The 13853-nt window shown below is 38.6% G+C and overlaps 2 long non-coding RNA genes across 2 annotated transcripts; both read left to right on the top strand.

Moving 5' to 3' along the window:
- The first annotated feature begins 6938 nt into the window (after positions 1-6938).
- On the top strand, positions 6939-7311 carry LOC113018855 (uncharacterized). Its single transcript, XR_003271868.1, has 3 exons — positions 6939-6995; positions 7155-7170; positions 7250-7311. It is a non-coding gene; the product is annotated as an uncharacterized LOC113018855 (long non-coding RNA).
- Positions 7312-7903: 592 nt separating this feature from the next.
- Positions 7904-9486, top strand: LOC113018857 (uncharacterized). The gene is made up of 3 exons (XR_003271870.1): positions 7904-7943; positions 9207-9252; positions 9363-9486. It is a non-coding gene; the product is annotated as an uncharacterized LOC113018857 (long non-coding RNA).
- The last annotated feature ends 4367 nt before the right edge of the window (positions 9487-13853 follow it).

Here is a 13853-nt window from a genome sequence, read left to right as displayed (position 1 = left end):
TTATATTCATTTATTTGGACTGTTTCTATTTCTACTTCGTATTATTATTTTAAGCCTCTTCAGCTGCTTAAACTGTGATTTCTGTTCTCAGATCAGTTTAATATTTCCTTGTACTTCCTGTATAACAGAATTACTGTCTGTGGTACTTGTGAATACAAGGACCTGCTCTCCTGTTGCTGTCTCAGGTTGTCTGTATCAAGTATAAAAAAAAAACTGATGACGACCGAACTTACAAATAAGACTTAATACATAAATAAAGTGTGAATTTTCTTTTCTTTTGTGTGTAAAATGTCTCATTTCACGCCCAGAGTTAGGAGAAAAACACACATAAATATAATGCTTTACAGTGAAACATAAAAACTGTTTGTAATAGTAGAAACTGATCTGACATCAAGCAGATTTTTTGCCAAATGTCGAGTTTCATTTTCTCAGCACTTGACTGTCCACAGATAAACCTGCTCACCTGTTTTAGAAAGAAAGCTTGTGATCAAAAAGTCTTAAATACTGATAAAACTCAGAGTTGTAACCTAATAGATAGAAGCACAGAAGAAGTTTCTGACTGCACTGATTTTGTTTATATTTTTCTGCTTAATAATTTGCATGTCGTCACTTTATTATCGAGTAAGACTGTAATAAATAAAAGTAGAACCATTTACTTGTATGCTCTGTGTCTCTGTTACTTTCTTTTATCAAAATAATTCACTGCTATGTAGGGATGGGTATCGTTTAGGTTTTATCCGATACCGGTGCCAAATCGGTACTTTTGAAACGGTGCCGGTGCTCAAACGGTGCTCAAACCGGTGCTTAAAGAATGGAGAACACAAAATTGGTCCAAAAACCTCTCATATTCAGCTGGTTTTTTGTAAAAAGATAACAATGTTAGACTTTTCTGCAGCTATGGGGCATATATGGTATCACTCTTAGCTGGAAGCAGTGCTTAAACAATGGAAAAAATACAAACTTTGTCCAAAAACCTCTCATGTTTAGCTGTTTCCCACTTTTTCTTTGGTCATTTTAGCCTTTTTGGCCAGGGTGAAGGGAGTATCTGCCATCAAACAAGAGGACAGCCGCATGTAGCTATGATGATGTTTGCTAGTTCACCTTACATGCATTAATGTAATAACGTGGTTAGCCTACTCAACGTAAATTACACGCGAACAACAAAGAAGAACGGCTGCTGCTGCCATCAAATACGGTGCATTTCTCGGCTTTAAAAAAAAACAAAACGCTATGCGTCGCCAGGTGTTTCATCGGATTCTTGGTGTTACCTCCTTTGCACAGTATCACAGTATCAGCTTAAAGCACTTGTTGCAGGCTGCTAAGTTTGCATATTTTGCTGTGAAGTACAGCCAGACTTTTGACCGCTTCGCCTTGGGCATTTCTAATCTGTAGCTCTGCTCTAACAGAACGTACGTACCTGGCCCCGCCTACTATCCTCGGAAACGTAAAATGATTGGCTAGAAGTGTATCACAGCTCAGGAAAAAAAAAGCACCGAAATAAAGCACCGAAATGTGCGCTGCTTTTCGGTCTGGTTACTACCGTTTATGTCAGAACCGGTACCCATCCCTACTGCTATGAATATTTGTATTGGCTACACTTGTTTCTGATCTTAGTAAAGACAATGTAAAGTCATTGAGGATGAGGCTCAACAGTACAATAATCAAATCTATCGTGATAAATCTTCCAGTTTGATCTGTATTTTTATTGTTTCACCATTTGAGCACCATAAAGCAATTCTTACTTTAAATCTTACATTTTTAGGAGAAATAATTTAGAAATAATCTCACCCAAAAAACAGAAGAAATATTTCCACATTTCCACGTATAGGTCACAACATTACTTAAAAAAACAAAAACAAAACAAAAGAAACAAACAAAAAAAAAACATGGAGAGGCAAGATTTCAGCTGCAAGTTAAGAAGTTTGTGCTTCTGTGACCAAACATGAACATGAATGAATAAAACTTTGTGGCCTTTTGAAAGTCAGTCTGTACGTGGTTTGGTTCACAAACCAAGAAGTATAACTGAAAGTTCTCACGTAGCTACAGGCTTATCTGCACCATCTTTGCACTTAAAAACCCCCTCAGTGATCTTATGTTTTTCTCCATCAGCCTGCAGAACTAAAATAGGAAGAACAATTCAATTTATTATAGACACTGTGCTTTCATTTCTGCATTATTAACTGGGGGAAAAAAAATCAGAGGACACAACTTCCACAGAGTTGAAACTTGATGTTTCCTAAAAACACTTTAGCTCTGGTGGGAATGTGGTGTCGTGTTATTCTTGTTATGAAATGTCAATATGTGTAAAGAGGAACTGGAAGTTAGATCCAGTTATAAGTGAAATGTTTAACACAACGAAGCAACATGTGGTTTGTTGCAATGCTCTGTGAATTTACTAAGTATGAATTCAAATTTTAAAGTTACTATGGCAACATGAGTAAAAATATAAAAATAAAAAATTTTAAGGAATAATTATTATAACACAATTAGATACACAACAAAACATCCTGGCATCTCACATAATTACAATCCACAGCAAAAATGAAAACAATGAATAAGTGTTGGTAATGGTAGAGTTCATTCACTCATATTGTAGGAACAGGGTAATATCTTCTGACATATCAGTGTACACTGATATGTTTGGCTGTACTTCTGTCAAATCATAGAGTGTATTATTCTGATTTATTTATTTATGTTTACTGAAGGCTGTAAGTTGGGTCATCACAAGTTCTTCATATGGAAGAATTTGTGATGACTCACAGGTTAGTCTCCTGTGTTTGGGTCTCAACCAAACCTAAAGCCAGAATTTAACCACAAGGTAAAAACATTCATAGGTCTATGCTGAGATCAAAAGAACCTTTTTCACCACAGTACTGTATGATGATTTTTCAGCTAACAGTCAAATAAAATCTACATGTTTTTATGCAGCATGAAATAAGAATTTCAACATAATTTCTCATAATTTTCTTCATTTAAAAGACTGAAATATTAAAATACAGCCTGCAAAGCAGAAAAGGTGTTTTGGTACATTCACTCCCAGTGACTCCCAATCTGCTGCAAGTGGAATATTGCAGCGTGATAATGATACACAGGACACTGCAAAAACTTGTCAGAGTTTAAATGATAAAAAAATTGACCTGGTCAAATATGTTGACTTCAAGCAAAAGAACATGTTTGTATATTATAGAGAAAGGAAACAACACAACGCAAGAAACAAACATCTATGTTTGCAATGCACAGGAAATTAAACATGATGCACAAGTGCTGCGGTCAAAGCCACAGGCACTGTTTGAGTTTTGTGGAAAAGGGAAGGAAGCACAGAGAGACCAATCAGAAGAAAAAACTGTAGAAAAATACTCTTGTCTTATCTGTACGATACACAACTCTTTTCTGTCTTTCTTTTTTCTGCAAAGTAAAACTGTTTGATTATCTGAGGATCAGAGTGCAGCAGGCTGGATGTGATGATGGGGCACTCTTTGGTCTGCATGATGGGCTTTTTCTGTAAGTACACGTCTGACATTGTTTGAACGGCACCGATTAATGAAAATGTTTCTGATCTGTGAGAATTACAGTGAGTCACTGCTTTAACCTGTTTACTTGAGAGCTGGAACAAAGCAGACTTGTGAGTTTTTTTTACTGAATGTTGGATGCTGGATCATTTATAGTTACACACTGTGTTACAATTATTTTAGTTATATTGTTTAGTTTGACAAGTAGGAGCACAGAAATTTGATGATTACGGTTCATCTTTTAAAAAGAGCCTTAATTTATATTGATTTTGATTTCTTCAGTTGTATAATGTCTGATGAAGTTCTATTCATTATTTTAGTGCTCAGTACAGTCATCTATGGAATGGCTGAAGGTAAGAAATTGTTATATCATTTGCAACTTTGCAGATGGTTTTCACCTGTCTTTCATTTCCAGTCATGCCTAAATCGTCCCCTTTTTCCTTGTCAGTGTACTTGTTTTGTTCTTTTGTTCTCCCTTTTTAAAGACCGATTAGCTGGTAGAGCTCCTTATTATTTATTTAATTTTGTCTCCTGCATTGGGCTTACACCTCTTCACAGATTTGTACAGTGGCACATATTTACATGTCTATGGGCTCTACTGGAAAAAGGACAAAAAATACTTTTTTCCCTGTAATTTGGTGTTTGAATGATAGTGACTTTTTGTGTGCGTATTTCAATCTGTGTATAATCAATAAATATTTTTTATTTAGAGTGATGAAATTTGTTTCTTAAATTGGTAAAAATAAATTACGTTTTATAGATTTGCAAATGTGTGTGGAGCTGTACTTAATTCATGCAAGTTCATGCAAGGTGGGCTCACCTGGTCATTCTCAGGTATTCACCTAGTTTTGAAGTCAATGTTGCATAAGAAGGGGAGAAATAAACCTACAGCTGGGAGTGATCGTGGCTCAAGAGTTGGGTGTTCGTCTTTTAATCGGAAGGTTGCCGGTTTGAGCCCCAGCTCGGACAGTCTCGGTCGTTGTGTCCTTGGGCAAGACACTTTACCTACTGCCTACTGGTGTTGGCCAGAGGGGCCGATGGAGCGATATGGCAGCCTCGCTTCTGTCAGTCTGCCCCAGGGCAGTGGCTACAACTGTAGCTGCCTCCTCTAGTGTGTGAATGTGAGAGTGACTGAATAGTGGAATTGTAAAGCGCTTTGAGGTTCTCGAAAAGCACTATATAAATGCAATCCATTATTATTATGTGTGTGACAGATGTGGTGGGTTTGCAGACTTTCTTTGTTCCACTGAGCTCAGAGGCTGTGATCACTGTTTCTGATGGAGGCATCTACAAGACTTACTTAACAAACCATGCTTTGCTTTATTTTTGCTCTAAACCCAAGAGCATTAAACTCACGGCCACACTGAGAGTAGAAAGAATAATCATAGCAGCAGTTATACACTGTTCATCTTTAAACTGCAACTACTGTCTGTGGCAATCCCTTATTATCTAATAAAACCCCTTGTCTTTGTTAGAAATTATTTTAACTGACCTATTCCTCTATTTGCCACCTTATTCTACTTTATTCTGTTGCTCCTATAGAGCACTTTAAAATATGGACTTTGAAAAGTGCTTCATAAATGTGTGATTACACTTACATCTTACATCCTGTCATTGAAGCTAAGATCCAACATGAAAACGCATCAGTTATCCGCAAGCCACAAGGCGGCACAGAAACAACATTTAAATAAAGAATAGATGTTTTGATTATTCCACCGCTTTACAAACACAGGACTTAACCCAAAATAAGAAACACACAGAAATGTCTACTGCAAACTGAGATTACAAACCCAAAAGAAGTAACCCAAAAAACAATAGCTAACCTCCCAAGACTAATAATAAATAGCAGCTCACTGCTGCTTACATCTTCAAGATGCAGATCAAACATTAAAAGTTACAACATAACACTTATGCAAGTGGTTGGGCAAATTTTCCTCTGTAAGTGGAAAGCCATCTTGGCTCTTTATACTGAGGTCCTCTGGCTCGGGGAAGTCACAGCCAGGCATTTACACAGTCCAGTCAACGTGTATTATTATTATTATTATTATTATTATTATATGCACTCTGTGTCTCGCTACCTTATCGTAGTGGAGGTTTGTGTGTCCCAGGAACACCAGGGAATCCCTGTTGCTGGTGGTGCACTGAGTTGTGGCTGAAAGGTGGTTGATGCCTATTGTGGTGGTAACCTATGAACCAGCTGGTGGACAGCAAAAGTGAAGGGAGCCATCAGGGTGAAGGAGGAGTCCTATCGGGCTTGGTTAGCCTGTGGGACTTTGGAGGCAGCTGATTTTTCTTGGCAGGCAAAGAAAAACATGGCTCGGGCACTGGCTGAAGGAAAAACCTGGGTGTGGGAGGAGTTCAAAGAAGACAAGGAAAAAGACATTTGGACTTTCTGGATTCTGTCAATTTCAGACACTATTCTATAAAGTTTGTGGGCAGAGTGCTAGCTAAAGGTCCAGCTGCTGTATTTAACAGGGAGACAAAAGATAGAGAGCTAACTTCACTCAGAGATGGAGAAAGATAAAAAAAAAAGTCAGGATCATCTTAAACATGTCAGTATTCGGCTCTTTGGCTTTCCATTTATTTTACTTATTTGTCAGACTCAGTGTTGTCTGTTTTATTAGTGCTGATCAGGGTTAAAGCTGGTAAAGTCCTGATAATTATATGTCTTTAACTTGGTCAGTATAATATGAAAAGTTTTAGAAAGAATTCTGCAGAAATATTAAACATTTTTATTAAGGGCTATGATAATGTCAGAGAGTGTTTGAAGATGACCAGATGATGAATGTATAGTATAGTACGACTCATACAACAGTTATAAATACACAAGATCAGATCTTCATAATGAAAAGCATTTTTACAATCTGTTCTTATTATTGTTTGTCAGCTTTCCTAAAAGTGTGCACCAGCTGATGTGACTGAAACAATTGTGTGTGATTGTGTCACAGATGATGGTAATGGTCCTATCCTGGTGAGTCCTGTTCATCCTGTGACTTCTGTTAGTCTGAGCTGCAGTTTGACAACACAAAAAATACTTTCCAATGTGTTTTTCTATCACAATGACAAACTTATTGAAAATGATACCCGAGGGGAGCTGAAGATCTCTGCAGTGTCAAAGTCTGATGAAGGTTTCTACAAGTGTCAGTACTCAGGAAGAGAGTCAGCACAGAGCTGGATGTCAGTTAAAGGTGAGCAGGATCAAAACATTTGATGGATTTTTGTAAAAATGATTTTCATGCTTGAGAAGAAACATTAGATTGTCTGTTTAATGCTTGAAGTCACCTGGATCTATTTTGTGAGAACTGAAATATGCAGTATAATAAGTATTATACTTTATTATTACTTAATTATTATTAGTCATTTCAGCAGCTGTGTCAGGAGCTGACAGCTCTTCATCTCCTGTGTGGTTGATGGTTGGACTGGTTTGTCGAGTCTCTCTCATTATTATTCTCCTGCTCTTGTTGTATCGCTGCAGACAGTCCAAGTGTAAGAGCCTCTTCTTTTCATGCTGTATTAGAGAGTTTATTTGCTACATACACTTTAATTATTCACACATGTACATGTATTCTGATCTCATGACACTAAATATCAGTGGAACAATTTATACATGACAAACATGTGTAATAACATTTGTCTCTTTCACAGATTCCTGCTTCACCAGGTTGGTAAAATACTTTTTATTATTATTTTAAACAAACATCAGTTACTTTTGAGTTTATTGTGTTTATTTCATGTTTTAGGTCGATCCAGTCTGAGAGTCACAGTCCGGGCTCCTCCACAAATCATGGAGTCAACCTGAATGAAACTCATGTGTACGGCTCTCTTCAACATGGTCAGCATTGAAAAACAGTCTTTATTATCATTATTAATATTGACTTTTATTAAGCCTCCATTAACACAAACATTTAATAGGTTCAGTTTGTGTTCAGCAGTTTTTCAAAGAACATTTAAAGATCTTACAGTCCTGGTTTTGACTCACACAGAGTTTCTGTTTTTGCTCTGATCTTTAGTGTAACTAATAAAATGATTAATGTGAGCCTGGCTTGTTTTTCCTTTAGGTACTGCTGATGTCTATGAATCAGTCACACAAGTGACAAACAGAAATGGTACAGTATATGTGCTGGAAAGCACAGAGCAGTTAGAGATGAAACTTGTTTTGGATTTAATGAAACTAATTCCATGTTTTTACAATCCTGTAAATAAAATTATGAACATTTCAGGAGCAGATGAATATGAAAACGTCGCCTCCTCTCTTATTGAGTTTAAAGATCTTAGAAGAAAGAGTGAGTACATAAAACGCGTGCAGTTTAAAAATAAAACAAACATCCTTTAAAAACGTATTTGTTTTCATTTGTGGATGAATTTGATCACCTCACAGGCCAACACGACACACCAGAGGAGAGCGCTGTTTACTACAATGAAGATGGGATGCAGGTACAGTCACAACAGTCCCATGCAGTGTTTGGTTTGTTAGATCTCCACCTCACAGAAACATATAATGTACAGAGTAGGGATGGGTACCGGTGTCCGGTGCCATGATGGCACCGGTTCTGACATAAACGGTAGTAACCAGACCGAAAAGCAGCGCACATTTCGGTGCTTTATTTCGGTGCTTTTTTTTCCTGAGCTGTGATACACTTCTAGCCAATCATTTTACGTTTCCGAGGATAGTAGGCGGGTCCAGGTACGTACGTTCTTTTATGCAGAGCTACAGATTAAAAATGCCCAAGGCGAAGCGGTCAAAAGTCTGGCTGTACTTCACAGCAAAATATGCAAACTCAGCAGCCTGCAACAAGGGCTTTAAGCTGATACTGTGATACTGTCAAAGGAGGTAACACCAAGAATCCGATGAAACACCTGGCGACGCATAGCGGGTTTTTTTTTAAAGCCGAGAAATGCGCCGTATTTGATGGCAGCAGCAGCCGTTCTTCTCTGCGTGAGTAGCTTAATGTTGTTCGTGTGTAATTTACGTTGAGTAGGCTAACCACGTTATTACATTAATGCATGTAAGGTGAACTAGCAAACATCATCATAGCTACATGCGGCTGTCTTCTTGTTTGATGGCAGATACTCCCTTTACCCTGGCCAAAAAAGGCTAAAATGACCAAAGAAAAAGTGGAAAACAGCTAAACTGAGAGGTTTTTGGACAAAGTTTGTATTTTTTCCATTGTTTAAGCACTGCTTCCAGCTAAGAGTGATACCATATATGCCCCATAGCTGCAGAAAAGGCTAACATTGTTATCTTTTTACAAAAAACCAGCTGAATATGAGAGGTTTTTGGACCAATTTTGTGTTCTCCATTCTTTAAGCACCGGTTTGAGCACCGTTTGAGCACCGGCACCGTTTCAAAAGTACCGATTTGGCACCGGTATCGGATAAAACCTAAACGATACCCATCCCTAGTACAGAGACACTGGATACAAAGTCTGAGCTTCCTGGATGCTTTTATCACCTGCTGGCTGACTAACAGCTACTTTGTAACCAGTTTTACACATAAAGCTTTTTCTCCAGCTCCACACTCAGCTCTGTATCACCTGCTCTGAAAAGAAGAAAATACATTTCATTTCATTTTCACATTTTTGCACAAAAAGAAATCTTTACAATACAGAACACACAACAAATGATACCATGTGTATATCAGAGACCACATGTTTAAATCAATGAAAGTAAATCAGGATGATTTCCTCCTCCACACAGGTACAGAGGTGTGTCTGAGGGTCGCACCTCCTAAACAGTCAATAAGGTACAGTTAACGTTACACTCTCTGTAAAGACTCAAACACACAGAACAGAACTTCACTTTACATCGAGGGCAGGCAATGTTTTTATAATAAACTTTATTGTTCTCCAACAGGAAGCCACAGATGGGACAGGCACGAGGTGCAGCCAGTGACCCCATTAAACTGATGTTTTACTGTCCTTATTTTCCTCGAGTTATTGGTTCTGTTATTAGTTACCTAACACAACCTAATGTGAGTCTTTTGACTGAAACTAACCAAGTGACCTGGTGGAGTCTTGTCTTGTTGGCTTTATTGTCACTTCAACCATATACATTTAGTTCACAGTGAAACGAAACAACGTTCCTCCAGGACCAAGGTGCTACATGCAACATAAATTTACAACATAAGGTAACACTAAACTAGCTAACTAAGAGGCCTAGTTAGCTGGCTAGCAGAGACAAGACAGACTGACCTAACATAAATTACAACATAAATTAACAAAAAACTAACTATCTAACTATCTAAGGAAGACTAGGAAGTAAAGAAGTTAGTGCAAAAATCCAGTAATAATATTGTGCAAAAGAGCATTTACAGGTTGGTGTATACGATAGTTTGGTGGTGTAGGTCGGTGTGGGTCGGTGTGTTTGCGCTTGTGTTGATTAGTCAGTCTAGACTCAATGCTTGAGGTAGTTAAGTTAAGGTGAGTGATAATGTTGTGTGTGTGTGTATGTGTGTGTGTGTGTGTGTGTGTGTGTGTGTGTGTGTATGTTTCTATATGTGTGTGTGCGCGTTTGTGTTTATCAGTCCAGTCCCTTTTTGTTGAGGAGACGGATGGCTTGTGGAAAAAAGCTGTTGCACAGTCTGGATGTGTGTGCCCGAATGGCTTTCGGTATGGGCGTTTTTCCAGATGTTAGGAGTGTGAAGAGTGGTGTGAGAGGGGTGTGTCCGATTCAGCCACAATGCTGGTGGGCTTTGGGCGAATACAAGCGGTGTAGTCAGGAGAGAGACCCCCGATGATCTTCTCCTGCTGTTTCCACTATCCGTCATGCCTGTCCAGGTGTACAGTCATTTTGCAAGTCTCAGTAAGAGTCTTATCGAGTCTCCAAGCTCGATGTGCAATCAAGTCGGTTCATCCTGTGTAAAGCAGTATAGTACAAGTCCTGAACTTTGAATTCAATCCTTGAGCTTTCACGCAGTTATGAAATGTACTAGACATGATTTTAAATCTGTGTTTTTCTCAACACATACAAAATAGTGAACTTAGAAAATATACACAAATTGTGAAATTGCACCTCTTTAAAATGCAGCTCAATTAAACCTAGCTCCAAGAATAATTTTCACCGACAGTTCTGAGATAAGCTGCATGTTATTCTTGGATGCGGTTGTAGGACCGGCTTTAAAATCGCATGACAAAAATATCATACACATTAAAAAAAACTGTATCACCAACGTAGCCTGGAAAACATTTGCTAGTTAGATGAAGTCAGCTATCTCATCTTAGCATATTTATATGCATATTTATAATTATACGGTTCTTGGAGTGAGTGCATACACTCATGAAGTTTAGTAACTTCCGGTCACTGCAACAAGCCCAGGTACAGTTTACCGACGGATGGGTGCAGGACCTTGAAATGCACCGTGTAGAACGAAAGACCATCGTACGTATCATAAGTTTACCAGTCTCACAAATCGTCGTCATAAATACACATTCCTTAACCGTTTATTAATATAACCTTTGAGCTCAACGGTAATTAATTAGTAGTGGAAATAATTTCTGGTACCCATCACAGAAATGTAGCAGTGACAACAATACTGTATGCTGTAATCGTACTGGACAATTAGTGATACAAAAAACCTGTTTTATCCTGTGAATAAAAGTATGTGTTTTTGTCAATGTACCATAATAACAGAAGCGAAACGCAATATTGTGTCAGGACAATTCACTATTTATGCACAATAAATAAAGGAGCATAGCGCGACAATTTCTGTTCAGCGCCAGACTTGCTTGTATCACCAATTATGTTAAGAAAAATGACGTATTAACTACAACAGCAGACTGACCTTTGTGTAAATGCTTGGAGCAGACTAACCTGTGAGCTGGAGTGTTCTAGGACGTTATATTTGATCTTTGAATGGCTGCAATCCAGTCGCCTCTTTGTTACTTCGGAAACATGGCTCGAACAATTTCTCTTCAACGACGTAATCCGATAACAACCGATCTCTTTACCCGTCGGCTTCCCGTGGCTGTCATGCGACCGGCTATTGCAGTTAATAATACAACGGCTTCTTGACATTTTTGTGTTTCTTTTTATCGCTGTGTGACTGATTTTAATTGAAAGCCTGCGTGCGCTAGTACCGCTTGCCACGAGTTCCCAGAATCCTTTGCGGTTCTACCCGTGAATGACGTCACATTTTCAATCTCTATATAATATGCATGTTAAATTTTATATTTGGGGTAAAATATCAAGTCTTTTCAAGTAAACCGGTTCAAGTCCAATTCAAGTCCCAAGTCATTGGTGTAAAAGTCCAAGTCAAGTCACAAGTCTTAGAACATTTTTTCAAGTCAAGTCTAAAGTCATAAAATTAATGACTCGAGTCTGACTCGAGTCCAAGTCAAGTGACTCGAGTCCACACCTCTGCTCTGTTCTGACAGAATATGGTGATACATGTGTTTTTATAACTTTAAGCAGTTATTTCTTAAATCCAGCTTCACAGTCAGAGTTACATCTGTGTCAGTTTTTGAGAGCTGGGCTCCATGATGTAAATTAACCTTTATACATGTAGTGTTTCATGTCCCCTTTAATGCTGAACACCTTATATGACATTTTCACACAACAATACTTCTGCTAAGTATTGATTTTTCTTTTGCATGTTTGCCATCCTCCATCTTCCACTTTTACTGATTTGGTTCATGTAACATTTCTGATGGTTTCATGTTCATCAAAATATTCTAATCTGCAGTTTCAAGTCTTAGAGATTACACTCACTTTACATTCACAGTTGAAGTTGAAGTTGTTGCTGTTCTTGGGAGACATTTCTCTTTTGTTCTGGTATCAAACTGCCTCGTGTTAGCTGAGTTTCAAGCTCTTTCTGTTCACCTGTCAAACTATTGCTCATGTTTCCAGAGCAGCTTTTCTTCTGGGTGGTTCACCTGGTGTTTTCAGTTCATGTTCAGTTTATGTTCCACATTCATGTTTCCCGCTTCACCGTGCCAGCCCTCTGTCTCAGTGTCATTAGCTCTACTTCCTGTTTCATTATGTTCAGCTGTGTTCTCACCGGTCCCTAATCATCATCATTAGCCAGTGTACTTAAGTCCTCAGTTTCATCCTGGTCTTTGTTGTGTCATTGATGTTAATGTTGTCTACTCTGCACGTGTGTTCAGTTAAGCCAGTCATTTCAGTTCAGCCAGTCATCTTATGTTTGGCTCATCTGCTCATCATAATAAACACCAGCCTTCACCTCCCTGTGAGTCCAGCGTTTGGGTCCTCCTTTCCTCGCATCCACACTCGACACCCCTGACAGAATGACATGACCCTGCGTTGTGGACCCAGCGGACTCTGACCTCTTTGAGCGGCAGCAGGCAGCGCTCTTTCACTGGACGGAGGTGCTTTTCTACTCTCCTGGAGCACTCAAAGCACTAATGGGCTTCATGTGCACATTAGTCCTCAATAAATTGTTTAAAATCCAAAGAGAAGAAAGTAGAAAGAACATGTGACAAAATGAACACGGCTACTTACAAACACAGTGACTGTCCTCAGACAGCGCACACAACTGTCAAGTAATTCAGTTCAATTCAGTTTAACTGTCTGTTGCTGTAATTTGGTTCTATATAAATAAAAGTTGACAATTTTTATTATAAGGTGCCAAATCATAACCACAGTCGCCTCCAGGGGCTTTATATTGTAAGGACTGTACAACAATACAGAGAAACACTCCAAATCAGACGACTATGAGTGAGCAGTTTGTGACAGTGAGAATGAAAAACTATTTTTTAACAGGAAGAAACTTTTGACAGAACCAGGCTCAGAGAGGGGCGGTCATCTGCCACCTGCTGGGGTAACACTGTGGAAAAGAACCAGAAATGAATAATAACTGAGCAGCTTGACCTCACAGATCATTCGGTTGCTTTTGAAGACGATGACTTACTGTAAGTGTGATTCTGGGTCAGGAGTCTGCTGTGGCACAGAGACCCTCTGAAGCAGGGTGGGCAATTCATTTTCCTGAGGGGCCACATGAGAAACTCGGCCTTTTGTGGAGGGCCGCATCAATAAACTGAACTCAATCCTGCTCAGTACTAATTTGATCTCTGTATAAACTGGTACTGGTCAGAGTGGAGGTTACAATTAGGCAACGAAAATGTGAAACAGACAGAGTTAGAAAAAAAGCCCCTCACAGCTTTTTGTTATTACGCTGATTGTTTATCTTGTTTTGTCTCTGCAATAATTCAGTTTAATAAAGTGTTTTGAAATGAACTGAGTCACTGGTGAATTTTGAAGAGCTTTTTCTGTGTCTGTGACTCTTTTACTGCTTTTTTACTTGGCAGCACTTTTGTATGCAGCTCTGCCATCATGTGTCAGAATACAGAGAGAACAGTCAAAGTCAACAACTTAAACACTTTTAGAGCT

The sequence above is a fragment of the Astatotilapia calliptera genome, chromosome 3 (genome assembly GCF_900246225.1).
Source record: "Astatotilapia calliptera chromosome 3, fAstCal1.2, whole genome shotgun sequence".
Lineage (NCBI taxonomy): Eukaryota > Metazoa > Chordata > Actinopteri > Cichliformes > Cichlidae > Astatotilapia > Astatotilapia calliptera.
Note: the sequence above shows the minus strand (reverse complement) of the source record. Positions and strands in the feature narration are given on the sequence as shown.